The sequence below is a fragment of the Protopterus annectens genome, chromosome 4.part1 (genome assembly GCF_019279795.1).
Source record: "Protopterus annectens isolate FY-2018-M chromosome 4.part1, PAN1.0, whole genome shotgun sequence".
Lineage (NCBI taxonomy): Eukaryota > Metazoa > Chordata > Ceratodontiformes > Protopteridae > Protopterus > Protopterus annectens.
This window is the reverse complement of record NC_056734.1, coordinates 315,967,590-315,993,016: the sequence shown is the minus strand read 5'-3', so window position 1 is coordinate 315,993,016 and position 25,427 is coordinate 315,967,590.

Sequence of the window (25,427 nt, the reverse complement as noted above, 5' to 3'; positions counted from 1 at the left end):
TGAGAGCACAGCTAAGCCTGAAAGTCTCTCCTGACTCATTGACGAACGCAGGTATGTCTTTATGAGTTTCAACTTAGAAAAGCTGCGTTCTGCAGTAGCCACTGTAACAGGTGCAGTCAAATAAATGCGCATTGAAACATAAGTATTTATATATATGTCTTGCAAGTGGTTGCGAATAAGGAAATTTAACACAGTCAGTGGTGACGATTCATTATCAATCATTCGAGAAAGGCTTTTAAGTTCGTGTCCAAGGTCAGAGTCATCAATATCACAGTGGCCACTTATTCTGTCAGTCAGTTGTTCTTTCAGAACCTTGCAGTGTTGCAGCAGTGTGTCTTCTGCAACATCACTCAAGGCTTTAATATTTGATAAAATCCAAAGGCCTTATCAAACTCGGAAAGCTGCTGAAACCGGTCAGTAAACGATTGGATTGTTGTGTCCAGCAGCACATTGAAGAACTCTACACGTAATTTTATCGCTGGATCCTGTACAGTCTCATCTTCTCCTTCATAGTCAAAGAACCGTTTTACTTTCCTTCGTCTCTTTTCTTGAAATGTGGTGCCAACATCCAGTTCTTCTGCTATCTTGGAGGCTTCGCCCATGGCATGTTGAAATCCTGTTTCTCTGTAATTCTTAAGCAGGTCCATAGTGGATGCCAGCACTTTGACACATGTTGAAATATCAACAGATGGACTCTGCAGAACTTTGCTTGCACGATTTACCTCTGTCAGCACATCATACCAAACCACTAAACATACAATGAACTGGTATGACATAAGTTCTGAGCACAGTCCTCTTGCTTGTTGATATGTTGCAGCATCATTTGTACGTACTGCTTCCCTATCTCCTGTAATGCCTCAATGACTCCCTTCAACTGAAATCTTACTGCCTTGACAGAGTCTATCCTGCATTCCCAGCGAGTCTCCGACAGTGGCTTCACAGTGACATTTGTGTGCCGTTTAAGATCTGCCATCTGTTTGTTGATGCTGAACAGAGTACGTAAATGTTCTGCAGACATCCAAAGAATGACACTGCCTGTACTGATGAATGTGCTCCATCACTAACTATAAGATTTAAATTATGGCAGGCACATGGCACATAAAAGCCCTTGAATTCATCTGTTTTATCCGGGCCTGCAGTCCAGCGTTTCCCCTTCATGTTGCTGCCATTGTCATATCCTTGTCCTCGACAGTCATTAATGTCCAGTTGATGATTTTGAAGAGTCTTAAGAAGAGCTTCTGTCAGCCCTGCCCCAGTTGTGTCATTCACAGGCACAAATCCCAGAAAATGTTCCTCAACTGTGGCTACAGTCTGTGAAATGTCCACATACCGAACTACTACAGTCATTTGCTCTTGATTGCTGATATCTGGCGTGCAATCAAGAATCACAGAAAAGTACCTAGTGTCCTTCACCTTCCCTACTATGATCCTTAAGATAGCATTTGCAATCAACTGGATAACTTCATTCTGTATGTCCTTCCCAAGATAGTGATCCATTATCTCTTTATTACGAATACGACGCAAATGTTCAGCCATAACAGGGTCAAACTGCGATAAAAGTTGCACTTGACCTAAGAAGTTGCCATTGCCATAGGTGTCCAGGGCATCAGTTGTACCACGGAATGCCATGTTCCGTTCTGCCAAGTACTGGACAACAGCAATAATGCGTTCTAACACACCACGCCAGTGAGTTATCTCCTTTTCAACCACTGCTTGTCTCTTATCATCCATAGTCTGCCTACTCTTTATTCTGTTGTCCAGTTCCTTCCACTTCATCATGCATGCCATATGCTCTGGCGCTCTGTCATGGCTGTGTAAAGCTTTGGACATCTCTCTCCATGCTTTGTAACCACCTGACCTGAGAAGATGGTTAGAATGTCCAAACAATTTGCATGGAAAGCAAAACAGTGCATCCTTTGAGACCGAATATGTCAGCCAAGTGCGTTTTGCTCTCGCTCCATTAGGCAGCACATGGAAGTAGTTCTCAGATGTAAATCTTCTTTTCTGCTCATTGACTGGGAACTGTGTTAACACCACTTGCACAGGTCCATGCTGAATGGCAGCTACCCTAAACTCATCCCTAATCAAGTCTGGCCAAGTCCCTAGATCCTCCAAAGATGTACCCGACACTCCTGCAAGTCATAGGCCACATCTGTCACTATGGAAGTATGGGCTCCTTCTGTATCAAAGTCTGGTGATCCAGGCAACACCTCAGGTGAGTCTGCATTTGCTGCCGTGCTTTCACCCATGGTAATGGCTGTAGGTCCACAGGAAGTAGCCTGTGATGTGGCCGGAAGAAAGTTGTTACTTTCTAGTGAAAGGATGCTGGCCTCACAGTGGTCAGACTGTAATGCAAAACCATTGTGTTGTCCTGAAGGCAGACTTTTCCTGAATCTCCCTCACTGATGAGTCACAGAAAAATTTCATAATGGAACCCTGTCTCTTTGCATCCTCATTTCTCTGCTGCTGAAGCTTTCTTTTTGCTGCTCCTGACAAATATGTGCGCTTCATCTCTAACTGGGAATGGAAGTAAAGCAGAATTACTACATATACAGAGTCCTTTGGTCATACTGTTATTAAAAATGCTTAATGGCTTTCATTGACAGTCTATTGCACTGCAGGCAGAAAGACTGAAAAATTACTAACCAGTAGGCACAAACAAGTAATGAGAGGCCCAGGTTACAGTTTCATGTTAGATATCTATCACTAGAGGTGAATGTCAGCTTTTTCTACACAATTCTTCTCCTGTCATCCCCCTAAACATGTGAAGTGGCCACAGATGATGCAAAAGATTGATATTACAAGCTTCTTAGACTAAAGTCTGAAAGAACTAATGACTAGGAGAGGCACAAGTTTGAAGGAGAACACACCATATTGAGGCAATACAAATGTTACGGTACAATACAGACTACACATGCCCACTCCCTCTCAATCTCTTAGCAGACTTGAACAAATCAAAATAATTTTTTGAACAAAGGAGTGAAATCATGGATTTGCTAGACAACCTCATGTGTGAAGGATGAAGTGGCACACAGACTGGGAGACTGACATTCCCACAACCCCTCTTAGCACAGGATCAGTGTACAAAAGCATAAATCTAAGGAATGTACCATGCATTACGTGGAGGGTATGAAACAAGAAGTCCATTTCTGTTAGTAGCCTCAGCTGTCCACATTGTGCTATGCAATCACTGAGAGAGAACAGGCTAAAAACAAACATCTGGACACAATTTTCATAGGCCCCATCAACCTCCTAAAATTGTCAACTTAATTCAGACAGAAAAAAACTTGGATAACAGAGCAGTGTTTGCAGTAGTATGCATTAAAGACATCAGTACATTCTGTGGAATTCTTACCCCCCCCCAATCTTGGCACAATGTTGGACGAAGTGAAAAAAATTACCAATGTGCTTACAGTCTGACACCCCCCCCCCCATTACAAAAAAACTCCAAACAATGGACACTGCCACATTCTCACAGGCCCTACCCACACTCCCAAACTTTCAATAGCTATGGACCATAAAAATAAGTCATTGCAACAAAGCATATGAAGAACAGTTAGACAGCACTATAAACAGATAGCAGAACAGTGTTTGCATTAGCAGGCATTAAGATATCAGTACATTCTGCGGAATTCTTAACCCCCCCCCCCCAAGTCTAGGCAGAATTCTGGATGAAGTGAAAACAAAAGTCATAGCATAAACAATGTGCTTACAGTCTGTGACTCCCTATTAAAAATACTCCAAGCAAACAATGGACACTGCAACATTCTCACAGGCCCTAACCACACTCCAAACCTTTCAACACAATAAGTACGGACAATGATAAAAGGTAAGCCATTGCATCAGTACATTGTTGGTAAACAATAGTAGCATAACAGGGTGTGCATTTGTATACATTCGAACATCCACACCTTTTACAACATTCTCACAGCTATTAACTACCCTCCTGACATTAGGCATGGTAAACAATGCACAAGTTCTCTCAACCTCCAAAGAGCATAATTCAGACAGTCAATAATAACTGCAGAACAAGGCGTAACATCAGGGATAGTTAAACAGTACTATAAACCTAGACAGCTGAACAGTGTTTACATTAGCATGTATTAAGATATCAGGCTCCATCATCCTCCAAATTACATAATCCAAACAGCCAAAAATAACTCAGAAGAAGCTGTAACACTAGGGATATTTAAGCCGTACTAATTCCCTCGACAGAACAGTATTTGCATTAGCATGCAACATAGGCATAGCATTAACAATGTGCTTTAGTGTGTGTGGCCCCACATTAAAAACTTCAGGCAAACATTGAACACTGCAACATTCTCACAGCCACTAACTACTCTCCCAACATTGGGCTTTTTAAACAATGTACAGGTACCAGCATACTCTAAATTACATAATCCAAACAGCTAAAAATAACTCGGAACAAGCTGTAACACTAGGGATATTTAAGCAGTACTATAACCCTTAACAGAACAGTATTTGCATTAGCATGCATTAAGATACTAGTACATTCTGCAGACCCCCCCCCCCCCCCCACCGGCGATGCGCAATAATCCTGGATAAAGTGAAAACAAAAAGCATAGGCATAGCATTAACAATGTCCTATTACATGACCCCCATTAAAAAGGCTCCAGTCAAACACTGAACACTACAACATTCTCACAGGTCCTAACCACACTCCCAAACTTTCAACACATTAAGTACGGACAACGAAAACATTGCAGTCATTGCATCAGTGATTAGAACATTGAAGTTATATGCAATAGTAGTTCACAAGGCTTGCATTAGTATACATTCAAAACATCTATGCCTTCAACAGCAACATTCTCACAGCTGCAAACCACCCTCCCAACATTATGCATTTTAAGCAACATACATGCCCCATCAACCTCCTAACCTCTCAGCACAATTCAAACAGCCAAAAAACTACAGAACAAGGTGCAACAGCAGGGATAGTGTAAAACAGTACTATAAACCTAGATAGCAGAACAGCGTTTAACAAATGTGTAAAAACTGAAAACTTACTACAAAACTGAAAATTTACTACAAATTCAGTTGACAAATCTACCAACAGTTTCAAAAGTAGCAGTTGAAGCCAGTTCTTATCCCGAATACAAAAGATCCATTACTGAGCAGTCAGTCAACCATCTGGAAAATATACATTATACCCTTGCACAAAGGTGGAAGCTTGAGCGAACTTAAATTATAGGCCAAGAGCAATTCTTCCCCCGCTACCTAAACTCCTAGAGGAATGCATTCATTCTCAACCAATATTTTACTTGCCACTTACCCCATACACCCAATACTATTGACTTAGACAGCAGCATCTCACAAGACTGCCCACCTATCCCTGCTCTAGCCCACAAGACTGCCCACCTATCCCTGCTCTAGCCAACTACAATATCCTTCTCTGTCCCATTATTTATCTCCCCTCCTTTTCATCACCCCTATCCCATTCTCTCTACCATTTACATATACAGCATAGATACTGCCAAAACAAAATCCTCTTGCTCCAAATAAGTTATACACTTTCCTAACGAATCGGCAATTAAAATTAAATGTATATTACACTTCACATTCCCTTATGTTGTCCCTCATATAAACAGAAGCCAAATTATTTTACATATTTCTAGCACATATACTAAAAAGCATTTCTTCCTGGGCATCCACTGAAAATGGATTCTATCCTACACTGTCCAGAAAACAAATGTAAAGTGAGTATAGTAAAATGAGTAAAGTAAAACTGCTATAACCACAGCCTCTCACCACCCATCCTTTTACCACCAGCACACAGACATAACACAACCTGACCCCCACCCTCTCAGGACAAAAACTCTACACAGTACCAAAATAAAACTAATACAACCACAGCCCCAAAATAAAACTAGTACCACTACAGTCCTCACCCCCCCCAAACCTCCGAGCACAAAAACTGTACACAAAACTAAAATAAAACTAATGCAACCGCAGCCCACACTCCCCAAACCTCTTAGTACGAAATATGCACAAACACAAGAAATATGAACAAAAAAAAATAAAAATCACCCACCCCCACAAAAATAAAGTTATAACTAAACCCCAAAACTTACCTTTTTTGCTTTCAACAGAAGGCTGCTTCCAATACTCTGCTCCCTCTTCACGACTGAAGGCTCACCTGCTCTGTTCACCTTCCTCAGACCACTCAGTCCCTTTGAAGTTGCCCTTAAAAGGACAGTTTTGTCAGACCTTTTCAAAAGTTGTCCTTAAAAGGACAGTTTGTCAGACCTTTTCAGAAGTTGCCCTTAAAAGGACAGTTTAAAAGAGTATAATCCACAAACCACGACCACTGCAAAGGCTTGATCCACCGCTGATCCGTTCCTGCTGTCCGTCCTCACGCTGGTCCAAACACGCTCGATCACTCTGCTGCTGATAAGAAACACTCCTCTGTTGAAAAACAAGAGAAGTGATCCTTATTAGCTGCAGGTGCCTTTTTAAAGGCAGTTTGTGCAGGAAGTGATTTGCAAGGACCAATCAGGTCCTTGCTTCATCACTTCCTACTTAAAAAAAAAAAAAGCAAGGACTTAGTTCGCAGGCTGCTGCAGCCAATCAGATCCCTTGTTTCAGCGAGCGGACCTGATTGAGTGCAGCTTGCCAGCCAATCAAAAAAAAAAAAAAAAACGGGAAAACGGAAATGCAGTTTCGCGACGACGGAGCAGCTAGATGTCCATGAGGAGCCGAGCCGAAGCAAAGTACACGCCGGTTGGACTAGTAAGTAACCCGCGGATGAGGATGATGGAGCAGCTAGACATCCACGAGGAGCCGAGCCGAAGTAGCGTAAATGCCGGTCGGACCATCGGGGCCCTTATTTGCGGGTAAGTAATCGGGGGCTCCCCGCGGCCGCGGGTTCCGCGGGTGCCTAACGCCGGCTATGAATGCCCCATTCGGGATGTATCTCACCCGACATCTGCAGCAATTGGAGAGACCCCAAAAGTTCCTCACCAAAAGGATAAAGGGACTCCAAAATCTGTCATATGCTGCCAGATTGAAGAAACTCCAGCTCTATTCAGTCGCATACCGTCTGCTCAGAGGTGACATGTGCCTGACATACAAGGCCATGTCCAACCCGGAATTAATGGACATGCTCCACCTCAAAAAATCCAAATCCACCAAAACCACTAGAGCAAGCGACTTAAACCTTAGCACGGATATAAATAGGACGTGCTGGAGGGATAGATTTATCACTCAGAGACTCCCTATGCTGTGGAATAAAATCCCGGTCCATGTGAGGCAGAGCACCTCGCTGACTCTGTTCAAGAGAAATCTAGACCTGTGGATGGGAGATCGTAGGTTTACCCCGGGAATCATCTCTGTGTCACTGCTGGACAGAGGCACAACAAACTAATGGGCACAGTATTTTTTCATATAAGGGGTGGCGTAAGCCACAATAATTTGGGCTAGGCTTATAAATGCCTTAGGGCAGATAGCCTAGTATAAACCTATGAACCTATGAACCTATAACCCTTCTAAACCATAATTTCAAGAAAGGGTGTAACTTTCATAGGTTCATAGGTAGGTTCATAGGTAGGTACTAGACTATCAGCCCTAGGGCCTATACAAGCATAGCCAAAAAGGTACCCTGGCTTTCGCCACCCAAGAAAATTATTTTCCTGTGCCCTGTTGAACAGAGCCACAGAGGTGATCCCTGGGATGAATTTCCTATTTCCTATCCAATCATCAAGATTTTTCTTGAAGAGTGCTAATGAGGAGCTTTGTTTGATATAGATCGGTAGTTTGTCCCAGAGTATGGGAAGTCTCTGGGACAGGAATCTATCCCTCCAGCATTTTTTGTTTATTGTGGTGACAAAGTTTAGGTCCCTAGAGCTTGTAGCTCAGAGGGATTGGGATTTCTCTAAGTGGAGCATGTCCAACAGCTCTGGGTATGACATAGCTTTGTATGTTAGGCAGAGATCGCCTCTAAGTAGGCGATATGCGACGGAGTAAAGCTGGAGTTTTTTGAGACGGTCTGTGTAGGGCATCTGTTTGAGGCCGGAAATCCTCTTTGTGAGGTATTTCTGTGGCCTTTCCAGTTGTTGTAGATGTCTTGTGAGGTACATACCAAAAGGGACATTGTAATCTGTAATGGGTCTAATGAGTGATGAGTAGAGGGGAACAATGACATCTTTTTTCCTGGATGAGAAACCTTTTGTGATGAGGTGTGTCATGTAGAAGGATTTCCTGACTACTGTGGCAATGTGATTATCCAAAGAGAGATTACTATCCACCTGTGTCCCAAGGTTTCTTATCACACTTCGGTATTAAGTAGACTACCACCTATGTAGTAGCTCATGGGTACAGAGTTTTTACCAAAGGGGATGACAATGCAGTTTTTGGCATTTAGCTTGAGGCCATGGCTTTGACACCAGGCATATGTCTCAGTGAGGCTCTTTTGTAGGATGTCCACATCATTAGGAGTTTCAATTATGGCTCCAAGTTTGTAGTCATCTGTGAACTTCATCAGCCAAAGACCTTCTGGGTTAGCCTGTACTTCAGAAAAGTAGATACCAAACAGGAGAGGACCCAGTACTGAACCCTGTGGTAGTCGGATTTGGAGTCTGCTACTTTCACAGTGTGGGTTATGTCAGTGAGCCAGTTGGCAACCCATCTTATGACATAGGGATTTATACCTAGTTTAGTGAGTTTATCTGTAATTCCAGAGTAGGGGATGGTGTCAAAAGCCTTGGCGAGATCTAGATAGGCTGTGTGAACCACCTTACCCCTGTCTACGGCTTTGGTGACTGCTTCAAAGAAGTCAATCAGGTTTAGGAGACATGATCTGTCTTTTACAAACCCGAACTGGGTGGGGTCCAGAGTTTGGTGATTACCAATGTCTTTGTTTATAAGTTCCATGATGATACATTCAATGGCCTTGCAGTCCAGGCTCATTAGGCTAATGGGGAGGTAGTTCCCGGGGCCCGTGGTGGCTCCCCCTTTGTGCAGTGGGATAACCGTTGCTGTGTGCAATTCAGTGGGTACAAAACCTGAGGTGAGACTAAGATTGAACATGGTGCTTAGGTGGGGTGTCAGTTCATTCTGTAGTTCATGTAGAATGCAGCTTGGGATGTTGTCAGGTCCCATGGATGCTGTGTTCTTAGCTTTGGAGAGTGTAATTTTTACCTGTGCAGCCATGAATACAGGAACTTTGCATTCTTCCATTATAGAGATGGGCCCTCTAGGGGGTGAGGGGGAATAAAATTAGCACTGAACCTATCTGCCAGGATGTTGGCAATATCAATTGGTTGTGTATATTTAGGGCCATTGTGCTGTAACTCAGAGCAGATCTGAGTGTTGCCATTGAGATTCTTGACATAGCCATAGAATGTGTTGTGGTTGTCTTCAGAATCAGTGGCAATTTTGTTTTCATAACTAGCTTTGGAGGTTTTTATGAGGGATCTCAGCTTCTTACTGAGGCTGACCAGGGAGTTCTTCCAGTCATGGGATTTTACTCTTTTTTGCAACAGTTTCTTTCTTCTGTTGTACGGTTTGTTTATGGCAGGGGACTACCAGATTGAATTCCTTTTTTTTGGATGATAGCATCTTGGATCTGTTAGGGATAGCACAATCCATGCACTCGTGTAAGTGCTTATAAAGTGGATTTGTGTAGGATTCAGCAGTCATACCTCTATTGTCCATCTGCATGGGTGCCATGAAGTTTGCCACTTCTGTCTTAAGAAGCATAAAGTTGGCTTTGGAGAAATTTTTTACGGTGGTTTCCCTAATGGGGGGGTGGGGGTGGGATGTGGATGTCTAGGCTGATTAGCTTGTGGTCAGATCTGACTAATGAGGAATTTACCTCTGTTGTGGAACACCAGTTGCTCATGTTGGTAATGACCAGGTCTAGGATATTGCTGTCTCTGGTGGGGGTGTGGATAAGTTGATCCAAGGCATTGGAATTTATGAATTCTGACAAACTGATACCGAGAACAAGTAAACTGTTGAAAATAACAAAACAGGCAACCTTGTATCCGGAAAGCTAGCCTATAACCAGAAATAAGCCAAGAACCAAAACTTCTCCTTTAACGCGTAAATTTTCATTATTTTCAGTATTTTCAGTAATTCTTGAAAATGTAGAACTGTTATGGCAGTTAAATTTGGACGCATTTAGACCACCTGGCCTCAATGAAAACTGCAATATATCAACTGTATTAAAATTAAAGAGCTACCACAGGTGATTTTATTAATTCCTTTCCTGTGTTAATACACTCAAAGGGTGCATATAAATTTATGTATTTTTTAATATAGATTAAGATTTATGTAAATATGTTTATTTTAAACATACTAGCTATGTATATTTGTAAATTAAGCTCTTTTCATTTATATATTCACCTTTTAGGGTGTTGTTTAGATTCACATACATTTTTTATTACTATGCTACGAAGTAAGGGGATGATTTGTTAGGTTTTTACATCAAACCTGTATAATGAGCTCCTGCAGGAAATGTAATTATTTGTTCACTTCCTGTTTTTACTATTTAAATAGGCGTTTTTTAGCTGTCTTAATTATTTCTTTCTGATGAAGCTGTGACAGGAGTCACGGCGAAAACGCTTGTTTTATGTGATATTAAATTTACGCGTTAAAGGAGAAGTTTTGGTTCTTGGCTTATTTCTGGTTATAAGCTTGCTTTCCGGATACACGGTTGCCTGTTTTGTTATTTTCAACAATTTATGAATTCTAGAAAACGTTGAGCAAAAGAGTTGGTACATGAGTAGTTTTCCCAGTTAATGGTGGGGTAGTTGAAATCACCCATAATTAGGGTGTTGGTTTGTACCCTAATATTTTACAGTGTATCTAGAAATGAGGAATTTGAATCCTGGGGTATGGTGGGGGATCTGTAGCAAGTTACAATTTGCATTGCGGTCTTGCCCAGAGATAGTTACACTTGGATAATCTCGGATGCATTATGCTGAGCAACTAGCCTGGAGGTGTGGATATCTTTAATGAATATGATCACGCCTCCACCTCTAGTGTTTCTGTCCAGGTTAGGTGGCCGAAAGGTGTGGTATGAATTATAGCCTGGTAATGCAGGGGTGCTCTCTGGAGCCTTGAAACAGGTCTATGTCACTGCACAGTTGTTGATGTTCTCCAGTTTAAGGTGTGCCTTAAGTGAATGCATTTTGAGGTTGAGACTTCTAGCATTACCCTCAGATTTTGCTTGCTTGTACCTGTTACAGTGGTGAATTTGTCATTTGAACCTTGCCTAAAAAAGGCACTATAGGAGTGGCAAGAGCCTTAGCCAGTATCCAGAATCACAAGGGCAACATGTGAAGGCCATCTCTGGCAAAGCATTGTGGTCTGTTGATCATGTCATCCCAGGCAGACAGATACTGGATCCCCTTAGAATGACACCAGAAGCTTAGCCAATTGTTGAAGTCAATCATTTTGTCCTTGTACTGTGGTATCATTCTGGGTAATGACAGGATGCTACTCAGGGCTAGGGTCATACCTGCCTGGGCTACAAGATCGGAGAGCTCCTCCATGTCTCTTTTCATGTAATCCAGGGAGGTAGGTCTGAGGTCATTCACACCAACATGGACAATGACAAAGTCATATTTGTACTTGTTGTGGAGTGACCTGAGTGCATGCGTTATGTGGCAGATCCTGACACCCAACAGGCAGCTGACAGTAACTTTCTTCTTGTTTAGCCTGGTGAATGTAACATCAGTGTGCCTGACTATAGAGTCACCTATGACTAAAGTGTTGGGTACATTGTTATGCCTTATGGGCTGAGGTTGAATGGTACACTGAGTTTGTGGACTATGTGTCATTTGGGTTGTGTTGGGGGGGTGGAGGTTGCATGCATTTCAGCTTTGGAGGTCTCTGTTGCTTGAGCAGATTTTTATAGAGAGCCTCCATGAATGTTGGTGTGTGTTTTGTGTTGCTGTGTGCGTGTTTTGGTGGTGTAGGTTTTGAGGGATTATGTGATGAGTGTTGTGTGGTACAAGTGTTTACCTTCTCCTCTTGACTGTCTAGTCCAGTCTTGGGTGAAGAGGGCGTTGCTTCCAGTTTGGCTATATAAGTGCGTCTTTCACAGGTTGTAGTGTTCGGTTGTAGGAGGAGAGGGTTGTCTGTGTACATGAGGCTATTGCTGCATTGCCCCAAAGATTCATCAGGTAGACAGGAGAAAACACCAGGAGTTGACCCTTAGACATGCCTGGATAGGTGCTTATCTATTAAGTACTAAAAACTGTTTTCCTCTAGACAAGTGAGGAAAGTTGAGTGCTGTAGTAATTTGTAGCTTATTTAGGGCTTACTAGTTCTGAACAAGTGCTGAGCTCAAAGAAACAGATTTGAGTGCTAAAACTGAAAAACTGGCTAGTTCTAATGGAAAATTTGAAGAGCAGACTTTATGGTGCCAGGAATAGTTTAACCCTAGCTAAGCGGCAATACATAAAGTGTATATATTTTTTTATATAACAGTAGCAAATGAGCAAACTGATTTAAACAAATTAAACAATAAAAAGCTAAAAACTGAGCCTCATTCCAGCAGTCCTTGATCAGACAAGTTCTAACTGCACACTCCTGCCACTAGGGTGTAGGGGAACCTTCTCCAAAAAAAAAAAAGATGGTCTGGAGTAGTGCTCAAGTTGTACAAACAAAGCTAGAGTCAGCAGGTCTGAATGTAGTCTATGTTACAGCAAACAAGGCATACCAGTTTCAGAAAGAAACAGTTCAAATAAGCAGGCACAATAAGCCTTTAACCAGAACTTCCCAGCTCAGAAGGACAGAATCTACCCATTCCTCCCACAAGAGTGCAGATCACACCTTCTTAATGTAAAATAACTAGCCCGAAGCCTAAGTGGTTAAACCAGAACTAATACACTTTTAGAATAACAGACACTAAGCCTTCAATCAGCAACTCCCAACTTAGAAGGATGTAAGCTACCTGTCCTGCCACAAGAGTGTAGACCACAAACTGTCTTAATGTAAAACAACTGGTCTGAAGCCCAAATGCTTCAACCAAAGGCTTAGAATAATAGTTATAATTTAATCAGGCTACTAACAAGCAGTAATAAATGCAGCAGAATAAATGCAATAAAGTAGAAAGAAACACAAATACAGTAAAAGCAGATGAATAAAGTGCATTTTTTATATAACAATAGAAAACGAGCAAACTGATTTAAACAAATCACCCAATTAACCAGTAAAAAAGCTCAAAATTGAGCCCTATTTCAGCAGTCTTCAATCAGACAAGTTCTACATGCACACTCCTGCCACTAGGGTGCAGGGGAACCTTCTCCAAAAAAGATGTCCTGGATTAGTGCTCAAGTTATACAAACAAACCTAGATTCAGCATGCTTGAATCTAGTCTATGCTACAGCAAACAAGGCGTACCAATTTCAGAAATAAACAGTTCAAATAAGCAGGCACAATAATCCTTTAACCAGATATTCCCAGCTCAGAAGGGCAGAATCTAACCTTTCCTCCCACAAGAGTGCAGACCACTAACCTTCTTAATGTAAAATAACTGGCCTGAAGCCCAAGTGCTTGAACCAGAACTAATACACGTTTAGAATAACAGACACTGAGCCTTCAATCAGCAATTCCCAATTTAGAAGGATGTAAGCTACCTGTCCTGCCACAGTAGTGCAGACCACAAACCTTCTGAATGTAAAACAACTGGTCTGAAGCCCAAGTGCTTAAACCGAAAGGCTTAGAGTAACAGTTACAATTTAATCAGACTACAACCAAGCAGTAATAAATGCAGCAGAATAAATACAATTAAGTACTTTTAAGTAGAGGCAAAAATCAAAATAAAGTGCAATTTTTTTTTTTTTTTTAGTAAAGTGCAAGGATAGAGGAAGGAGGAGCAGAGGTTAAGAACCTAAGTGGGTTGGCCTTCACAAATGTTCTCTCTGTATTAAGGAGAGTGAACAAAAGACTGGGAGGGATGTCCCTGATCAAATTTACAGTATGGGCGAACAACTGAAAATCCACCAACTATAACAACTATACAATAATAGGGTAGGAGGGAGGGGGAAAACATTTTCAGGACAGATGAGAAACATAAAACAATGCCAGAAAATATAAAAAAATAATTCAGTCAAGCAAACATTAATTCAGTCAGGCAAAATTAAGACACTGCAGAACTCTGAAAGATTAAAATGCCAAGAAATATACTTATCAATCAACAATATATTTCCATATTGTTTGAGATTCACACCAGCCAGAACCCAGGAGGTTCCAACAGTGTATGCTTTAATTCTTATGGTAACTAATTTTTAATTGAGATGTGTTAAGTTCATGCCACATGTATTACTGTGTACCTCTTCCATTATATTTTTTGTTAGTTTTAGGTTGTGACTAAAAATTATCCTATTCAGAACAATTCACTCACCCAGTCACAACAGGCATATCAGCATGCCAAACAATACAATGCAATCACTGTAGCTAACATCGTGATGATAGTCTAGCAAGAAAAGTAGAAACAAAAGAAAAAAGATATTTGTTCCATCAGTTAATAATGATAATGAAGAGTATGAAGGGTTTGTTGTACTGTTTCCAGGTATGGATTTTTGGGTACATATGTGTACAATGAGTGAGTGTTGAGTGGGTATACTGTTAATCTATGAAAGCAGTGGATGTAAAAACAGATACAGACATGTGCACGCATATGGCTCCCTGTCAAATTGCCAGCACTCTAAATGCCAAGTGCTGAAAAGTTGCAAAAGAAAAAAAAGATTGAAAACCCGGAGAAGCATGGATCTGGAAAATCACTCTTCCACTAAAACTTCTTTTTCGCAGCAGGGCAAGCACCCCTTGCACTCCCCATGTGGTGGGCAAAACCCTCACACCCCCTGAACTTATATATACCAGCTCCAAGATCTCCATACCTTTGTGAAAAAGGAATATTCTCAGAAATGGCATCTCAGAGATAGTATATGTAAGTCCGATCTTCAGCCATTCAGTTTCTTCATTTCTCTAGTGGTTCCCAACATTTCAAATGCTTACCTACACAGACACACACACACACACACAGACACACACACACACACTTTTACATGTATATTTATTCTTCATTAATTCCAGAAGATTGAGTTAACACAGCTGCATCATTAGAAGAGTATCTTGAGAGTTTTGGCCAGGTTTTCAAATGGTAAGCTCTGAGAATGTCTCCTTAGTGCAAAGCTTACATGAAGTTTACATTTTTGTGTGTTGAGCAGCAGTGCTAATTACAAATGCATGAATTACATCGTGTTTAAATATAAACAAGCACATGCTTCATGGCCAGCAACAGTGTCACCAGCCAGGAAACCATGTAAAGCAATATGGAGAGCAGAAGACATGAAACCTGTTTACCTATGGGCAAACTAGGTCTGTGGGATTGCACAAATGCATAATCCATCCTCCTCTTTGCTGGGCATCCTCTCTTCCTCTTACCTTCTTCCTGTCTGTCCCAAATCTTCTTCACCAGATTGTCTTCTGCTTTTCTACACATGTGCCCAAACCACTGTAATCTGTTCTCTTTGATCTTTTCTGCAATTTGAGCCAATTTGGCTTCTGCTCTTATGTCCTCATTTCTTCATTTGTCCCACAGTGTGCATCCTACCACCTTTCTCAGGCACTTCATTTCCATCACCTCTAACTTCTTCAACTGTTCTGCCTTTACTGCCCAGGTTTCTGTACCATACAGTAGTACTGGTCACATCAATGTCTTGTACACCTTAATTTTCAGCTTCTTTGGCATTCTTCTGTCATAGACTACACCTGATACTCTATGCCATTTGGCTGCAGCCCCTCTGATTCTAGCTTTGATCTCTTCATTCAGACTACCATTCTCCTCAACTACCCCTCACAGGTACTTGCAGCTGTTTACCTGTTCCACTATCTTCCCTTCTATCTCTATTCTCAGCTTCTTCTGATTTCCCCAATTTGCTGCCATTACCACTGCCATTACCACTATCATATCTGTGCTTAGTTTCATCCCATGTGCCTTCAGATTTGCATTCCATTCTCCTATTCTTTGCTGAAGTTCTAGCTCAGAGTCTGCCTGTACTGCCACATCATCTGCATACAGCAGCTTTGTTGATCTGTCCCCTCCAACCTGTTTGCTAATGTAGTCCATCACCAGTATGAACAGCAGTGGGGTCAGAGCTGAACACTGATGTACACACACTCCCACTAGGAACCTCTCTGTGATGCCGAACACTGTTCATACTTGAGTCATTGGGTCCTTGTACATAGCCTGCACTAATTCTACCAATGTTTCTGGGACTTCAAACCACCGCAGTACTACCCAGATCAGCTTTCTTGAGACCTTGTCATATGCTTTCTCCAAGTCTAGGAATGCCCAGTTGGATTCTCTCCTCATCTCTATCTTCTTCTCAAGTATCTGTCTCAATGCAAACATCGGGTCAGTTGTGCTGCATCCTGATCTGAAGCCAAACTGCTAATCTCCCATGTTACATTCTACTACTCTGCGTATCTGTTTATCAATTACCCTCTCCAGAACTTTCATGCAATGTGATAGGAGTTTGATACACCTGTACTGCCCACAGTTATGGCTGTTCCCTTTGTTGTTGTACACTGGTATGAGTATGCTTATTCTCCAGTCATCTCGGATATGCCTTTCTCTCCACACTGCTATTAGTACCCTCAGGAGCCATTTCTCTCCTATCTTACCCAGGATTTTTATCATAGCTGTTGTGACCTCATCTGAGCCTGCTGCTTTCCCTAACTTCATTTTCCTTAGTGCTGTTCTTACTTCTTCTAGGGTGGGCTCCTCTTCTTCTCTCACTGTAGGTTGTTTCTGGGGCAGTACAGCTTCTGTAGGGTTTTCTTCGTTCAGAAACTGATGGAAATACTCTTTCCATCCGCCTTTTTATGTCCTCTGGACTGGTGAGCAGATTGTTGCTGGCATCCCTACTATCTTCTTTATCTTTCTGTCTTTGCCTTGCAACCTGATATAGTTTCTTTGTGCCCCTTACTAAATCACTTCCAGAAGTTGGTAGAGTGCCTCCAATGCCCTATTCTTTGCTATTGCAACTTCTTTCTTAGCTTCTTTGTTAGCCAATCAGTAGTGCTTCCTAGCTTGGTAAGTCTTTTCTATCTCCCACTTCTTCCTGCACTCCTTCTTTCTTTTGATGACTTCCTGGACTTCTACATTCCACCACCAGCTTTCCTTATGTACCTTATTTCCATATGTGGCTTGGCCACATATCTTTTCTGTAGTCCTGACACATGCTGTTTTTAGGCGCTGCCATTCTTCTTCAACTCCATCTATTTCCTCTTCTTGAACTGTTGTAATTTCTCTCCAGTCAACTTCCAGGTCTTCAGCCTGGTTTCTGTTGACCTTAGAGCCTTCTCTGATCAGTGCCTGCAGCTGATTGTTGCAACTAGTGGATTATGCACTGTGGGCTGACTGTTTCACTTGGGATGACTTTACAATCATGGATTCTACCCCAGTGCCTTTTCCTTACTAGGAGGAAGCCTACTGAGTTGCATGTTGATTACTCTTGCATGTGATCTTGTGACTGTCTCTCTTTCTGAACCGTGTGTTGGCTACTATCAAGCCATTTGCCAGACAGAAGTCTAGAATGGCTTCTCCTTCTTTATTCATGTTGCCCCACCCATGTGGACCCAGGCAGTCCTCATATCCTGTTCTGTTTGTACCGATAAGTGCATTCAAATCACCCATTATCAACACCAATTCATGTTATCCTGCTTTATCTAGTAGGTCCTGCAACTACTGTCTGAATGCACTCTGTTCCTCACTATCACAACTCTGCTGTGGGACATAGGCTGAGATTATGAATACTGCCCTATCATTACACTGGAGTCTGACTGCCATGAGTCTGTCATTCATTCTGATGATATCCCTTATTGCCTTCTGAAGCCTCTCTCTCACCACAATTCCTACACCATTTATATCCTGCTCTCCACCTGAGTAGTAAACTCTGTATCACAACCCGAGTGGCTTTGCTGCACTGCCCTTCCATCTCATTTCTTGGATACATAGGAAGTCCAACCTCTTCTGTATCATTATGTCATCCACTTCCAAGCTGCATCCTGTCAGTGAACCTATGTTAAGTGCAGCAATTCTAAGTTCATGTTTGGCAGGTTGGTTGGTATTATGTCCAGCATTCGCTCAACAGAGCTATCCCAGGTAACCCAGGTTGGCCAGCCAGTAGCTTGTTGACCCAGGGCTGCTGGGCTTTATGGCAGGCACACATTGGCCAATAGGAGCACATATACCCCTCCCACCATTAGCAAAGGTCCCTGACATGGGTCAGAGTAGGCCAGGTCCTCAACCCACTTATCATCATTAACTACCCATGCCCATTTTGGCAACGTTAGTCAACATGACCAAATCACATAGAGCCATATTTTACACCATCAAGTGGCTATCCCTGCCACGGCACACAGTCTGTGATCCATATTCTTCTATCTTGAGGATACTGTGTACTACAGTAGATGCCCAAAGCGGTTGTTCTGTATACCTCTTCCCCCCTATAGGGCACCATGTAGAGTCTGTGCTGCTGCCCACAGCTCCATTCATTGGTGAGTTTGAGATGGAAACACTCAGCATGTTTTTCAAACATGGGAGAAACCCCACGGAGATACAGGGAGAACATGCATACCCCAAACAGGCATTGTTCGGAGGTCAGAATCGAACCTTGTACCTTGTGCATGGAATTCAAAGACCTTAACCACTAAGCCATCTGGTTTCTGCAAGAACACACTTGTGCAACTATTATGATTTGTCAGCAATCTATGAGGGGAATCAAGCACATTTTCCACAAAATTTAACCTCTGCCAGAAGTGTCAAGAGGGACACTGTCACATCTGTATTTGAAATTGCAAGCAATACTGGCTAGTTGACAGGTATGCATGACATATATATGGCACAATCCACACTGTCACAAATGTGACCTATGCCATCAATGTTGTCAATCAGTTATGTACTTACTGTATGTGTCACAGGAACATGTATCACACATGCATCTTGTATAATACCTTGATGGGGGTTCCGCACAATCAACCGATCATGTTTACGCAACAAAAATATTACTTTAGTTTGGCCAATAAGATTTGTAGGAGATCATTATGGCAAATTGGTACACTTAGGTGACTCATCCTTGAAAGATGTGTTGTGAGGTACATGAAAAAGGGTGCCTGGTAGCTCCATGTTTTGAGCCACGCTATAGGTAACCTGTGATGTTGTGAGGGCCCAGTGATTCTGTGCTGTTAGCCATACAGAGAGCACAGATACCCTCTTTAGAATAGAAACTGCATAATGTTTGCATATATACTGTGACTGTTGGCCAGTAGCAACAGGGTGGTGATGTGTAAGACAAACTCTCAGCTAGCAGATCTTCTGTTTCTTCTGGATGGGTATGTTTGGTGGCATCCATATGCGGATCTGTGCTTAGTTCTATATTCCACTTAACATATCTAATTTATTAGAATAAATGATTTGTGAAAATACCTACAAATACAAACTTAGTCATTCATCACAGCAGCCATAGAATGTAGTCATACAACTTTACCAATGACACATACTTATATCAATTGCACAACATATGCCTATATGTGTTTCATGGGCAGGCTGTTTTTGAGCAGCCTGCTACCATATATGGGGTCTATATTACAATGTCAAAATGCTGTACCATTGAATACCTGGATGCCAACAAGTATTCAGTGAAATTTACTTCCGCGATTTGCTGAATACTTGTTGGGCAAATAAATACTTGCCCTGCAATGCAAAGCAATGGAACTAATTCTAACTAAACCAAACCCACCCCCCCATAATTAAATATACCAACTCTGAGATCCCACCACAGTGGAGAAAAGGGCAACATTGTGTAGTTGGCCAACAACATCTTTGCCCGAGCAAATTGAGGAAGTGAATTTTTCTGAATACTTGTCGGCATTGAAGTGTTTAATGTTGCAGCATTTCAACTCTGTAATATAGACCTCATATATGGACACATTAGAGATCAGTTGTTTGTGGCTCATGCAGATCATTTCCTGACACAAATGCTAATAGTCACACAATGGTGCTGCTGACTATTGGGTATAGGAACACAATTGTACATACAATGAATTCCACAAGGTTGCAATTGCATTAAAACATGTGATACATTGGTTGCATGTATCACAGCAGAACAACATGTGTATGAGACAAGACTTATGTGACCATGTGATCAATATGAATTTATATTGATGTGTGTCACAGAGCATGTAATAATGGTATGTAGACATATGCACACCTGTGCCATATCGAAAGTTTCACTGTGATGGTGGAATGTGAACTTTGTAGACGGTTGATCTGCCCACTACAACAACACATGTTCTAATATACCAACAATATACATACAAGTGTATCATACCATGTCAAGAGTTCTCAGGGGGCATATTACTATAGCTGTTACAAAAGGAACATGTAATACAATGGTATCAATGATCATCAATGCATTAGCTCACATCACAGACTGTAATACCTTCATGTAGCCATACTGTACATCCACACCTCAATATAGCACATGTCAATGACAGCAACATTGCATGTCAACTATTCATAGGGTCATAGGATATAATTGGGCTTATGGTTAACACTGCATGAAGTCCTAGCCGTTATTATACCATGTAAATAAAAATCCTTATATCTCGTTTATAGAAGATAGTATGACTGTCATGCATATGTGCATGTTTGTTGGATTGCATTACATCTTGCCACTGTCCATAAGGGACATGTGCACCACACCATGACAGAATTAACAAACATACATGCTGTGGTCTGAAGATACCATGCAGAGGCTCATGAAAGGACTCTGCTTCATGATGTGTGTATGCATATTTGACATGAAGACATCCTCCACTTCTCTGTCATTTGGCAAGAGGAAATATGAAGATGCATGGGCTATGTGGAAGGTACCCCAAGTGGTAGTAAAATGAAGAGCTATTCCAAAGATCAAACAATGACTACAATGTACCACCAACCACACAATCAGCAGTAGACTGGGCCTGATTTGAACATTACACCTGTGTACACATACAATATGCATGTCATGCAATGTCACAGTAGCAACACCAGATATGTCTGACTGTAACACTGTCCTATTGCACTTTATGGAGTATAATAACATCATTGTATGCTAAGGGTAACATGTTGGAGGACTACAGGGGCATGGTTGTACAGTCACATCTCTGTGTAAAATTGTCTCAGAAGTGATAGCTGCATGCATAGACATGTAAGCTGCCTGTCATCATATTATAGCACCTATATGTGTAGTTAACATAGCTTACAAACACAGTTGTTATTGTTCCTGCCACAGCACAGGTTTGTCTTGGATACTGTCAGAGTGCATGTTTCATAGGATGCCATAATCATTGCATGCTACAACAAGATGTTGGAAGGAGGGTTGTATATAGCTGTGAACTCACCTATTGTTCTAAAATTGTCACCATAGTGATTGTTGAAGGCACACACAGTTGACTCTAGTGAGAACAGCATGCCTACTTAACTATTTACTGATCACACTACTTAACAGAAGCACCATAGCACAATTCTGTCTTTTATAGTGTTTGAGAATACTTTATAGCTGACGGCACTAGCAAAATCTGATGAGAAGAAGATGTTAATAGCAGTGTCCCACATACTGGAGTAAATGGTCTCTTGAATGTCAACCAACAGAACAAATGCAAACACACACCAGTTAACTGTACTGACAACAGAACCCCTCCCTAACTAAACCAACTAGAGAACTCAGTATTTAACATGAGTATCACAGCACAACTCCGACTTGGAGTGTATCGGACAACACTTTACAAGTGATGACATCAGCACTGCCTGGTGATAAAAGGATGGTAATAGCAGTGTCCTGCATGCAGGTATAAAATGGTCTCTTGAATGTCAACCAACTGAACAAATGCACACACACACACACACACACACACACACACACACACACACACACACACACACACACACACACACACCAGTTGACTGCGGTGAGAACAGAACCCCAATCTACGTATGCTGACTAGAGAACTTAGTATTTAATGCAAATAACACAGCACAAGTCTGATTTAGAGAGTGTTGGACAACACTTCATAAGTGACAACATCAGTAGTGATAGGTGAGAAGCAGATGGTAATAGCAGTGTCAAACCTGCAGGTGTAAAATGATCTTTTGAATGTCAACTAACTGAGCAAACACCCTCCAGCTGACTGCAGCCTTACTTAACTAAGTACGCTGACTAGAGAATTCAATATTTACTGCAAGTGCCACAGCATAGTAGGACTTGTTGGAGAGTGTCAGAAACACTTTACAAGTGATGACATCTGCAATGTCTAGTGAGAAGAGGATGGTGATAGCAGTGTCCCATATACAGGTGTAAAATGGCCTTTTGAATGTCAACCAAGTGAATGAATGCACACACACCAGCTGACTGCACTAAGATCAAAACACCAGCCTAAGTGCACCAACTAGAGAATTTCATAACTAGCAGGTGCCACAGTATAAGTCTGACTTTTACAATGTTGCAGAACAATTTATTCATAATTGGATTTCTTAGAGATGTTTTGAGGCTGAACTTAAATGGATGTGTAGGTAAGTATAACTGTCAAAATATTTTCATTCCATGAGATTGTACTGATGGCTGTAAGATACACAGTAATGTTCTTCTGACTAGACAGGCACATACATACACCATTTAACTGCAGTGAGATTAGAACCCCTATGTAACTAGGTTCATTAGCTAAAAAACGCATTACTTAATGCAAGCACCACAGCAAAAGTCTTACATTACAGTACTGCAGGACAATTTGTAGTGGATGACATCATTACTGGATGTATGAGAGAAGATGTTTGGAGGCCTTTATGAAATGTATGGCTAGCTATGTATGACTCTTAGGATATTAACAATCTGCATGTTACCAGACTGATAAGTTTGTAAAGTGTAGTATTTGTTGTTGTGTTTCCAGTTTGCAAGTATACCTTAAAAAGACAGCTTTACAAACTATATGGAAATAGTTATCCACATTAATACAAGTACTGGAAAATCTGAATGTGTATTGTCAGAATAAAGATGTACATGGTATACAAAAAAGCATTTTTTATTTATTTCAGTAGTGTAGTTGATATATCTGGAAGCAAGTGCTGACAGACCATGTTTCATGTGCATGGGTGCAGGTAAGACATGGCTATTGTGTAAATATGTGTGCTTTTCTTAAAAAGTGCCTTCCTTTTTTGTTTTTATGTGTATGTTCATAGAATGAAGACTAAATGGGCAGTAAATGTCAATAATCCATGCTATTGTGCTCTTTCGATAGCGTACCACACAGCAGCTAGTTTGAAAGATTGATGGCAAAGTACTTGCGCATGTGAGATGCACTTTCATTTTGCTTTATATATATTCATGTGTATTTGACTATCATTCAAGTCTGAAGGTCTCCCAAGGCCAGAGAAAGCAATTATAATTACAGAATCAGAATATTAAATTATTTTAATTATTTTTATGTCTTTTTTAAGTGAGTGGGCAAGCAATCATAAAATTGTGATTGTACTAGATTATCACCCTGATTCACATGTATTATGAGCATTAACTTATATCAATTTCCACGGGGAAAGTTGAATTGCAAGTATATTTTAACAGTCATTACTAGGCACAGTGCCCATTGCAACTGAGACCTTTTTTTGTCAGAGCTGCTCATTACTTATACATATACATTAAATAGTTGAGTGTCTAAATATGTATGTGCGTGACATGGAACTTCAGAAATTAAATGTGTAATTGTAGAACTATAATTCTACTGATATCCACAGTTACACATTTAATAAATGCATATATATATATATATATATATATATATATATATATATATATATATATATATATGCATGCTCATTGCACCTGCTGTAGGCAGTTGCTTCTAAGTTTGATTATTGTTTTCATGTTAATCGTAATATAAACTGGAACAATGGGAATAAAACTTTGGGCTTTGCTGGATTAGAACCCAGAGTATCCTGTATTGCAGCCCTACACTTATGCCTACTGCTACAGGAACATGTAAGAAACAACTCTATATTTTCATATGCAATAATTATGTGTGTTAACCACAGTGCAAAATTGCTCAGCGTGTTTGCGGGGTGGCAAAAAATAGAGGACAGAGGACACAATGCATGTGTTTTGAAATCATATACTGTTTGCTTCCTGTCTGTAGCTGTTTTAGGCCTGCAGCTGTTGGGGAAGGTTGCTAACCACCATACAACACTGCTTAGTGGGCTTGCATGATGGAAAGCAAAAGATGCAGCAATGTACCTTTTTTTGAAATCAAGAATGTCTGCATCCTGTCTGCAGGTGTTCTATCTGCTTCATGTGTGGGCCAGTAGTCCAGGTTTGTGTGAAAGTAAGTAACAGACAAATGTAACAAGAAAAGCTCACCTTTTTTATCCTTGTGAGCAGAATTTATTGTGTTTCATCCTTAAAAAAACTAATGTGCGACTTGCACTGTGATCTACAAATGGTATATATTGTGTGAATCACTGTGTTTAGCAGATGTGCTACACATGCACACATGATTCACAGGTGTAGTTTATGTATTGGTTATCATAGAAGTATATTACATTATTTTTTTTTTTGTATTTATCCATTTCCTGTGTTTGCACTAAGCCACAAGCCAAGCAGATAGGGTATTAAAATCAATTAACATCACAAAATAAATGTTGGTACATGTTAAAGATTTTACACAATCCTGGATTTGAACTGTCATACAAATGAACCTTCAAAACACAGTAAGTGTGTCTTATTCCTCTTTGCCACAGAAAAAGCTTTGCAGCAGAAATTAACATCATTGTGCATAAAAGGGCATCCAAACATCAGCCACAGTATTAACAACACATATGGCAATTGTGCACTCTCATTTGCTTGCACATGTGTTAATTTCAGATGTAGTGCAATGGGTGAACATGTAACCATTGATAACTACTGTTTGCAGAAATGCAGTTCTGTCTTATCTTTGTATGGTGTTCATTCTTAACTTATCTGAGCAGTAATCTGAAGCATGCAGTCTGTAAGGCATTTTGCATCATTGTCCTTAAAATTTATGAGAATATAAAAATAGCAGTAATATACTATTTTAACAAAGGCAGGTAAGTTTAGATATTACTGAACAGAAAATGAGAAATGCGTGCTGATTACTTACATTTTAAACCTTGATACAACTACTGTACTTCTGCACTTTGTAAGTGTAGCCAGACTGACAAAACCAATGGAGGTAAAGAAGTCTGAATTGTTGCTGTGTTTTCCTTCTCCTTACCAGCAATTATTCACAGTTGCAATCCATTAGCAAGAAACACTGAGGAGGTGTCAGCACTATGTTTGCCCCTGCTACAAGGAGCCAGAAATTTGGGATTCAACAATTCTAATGAGTTTGCACCTCATTTG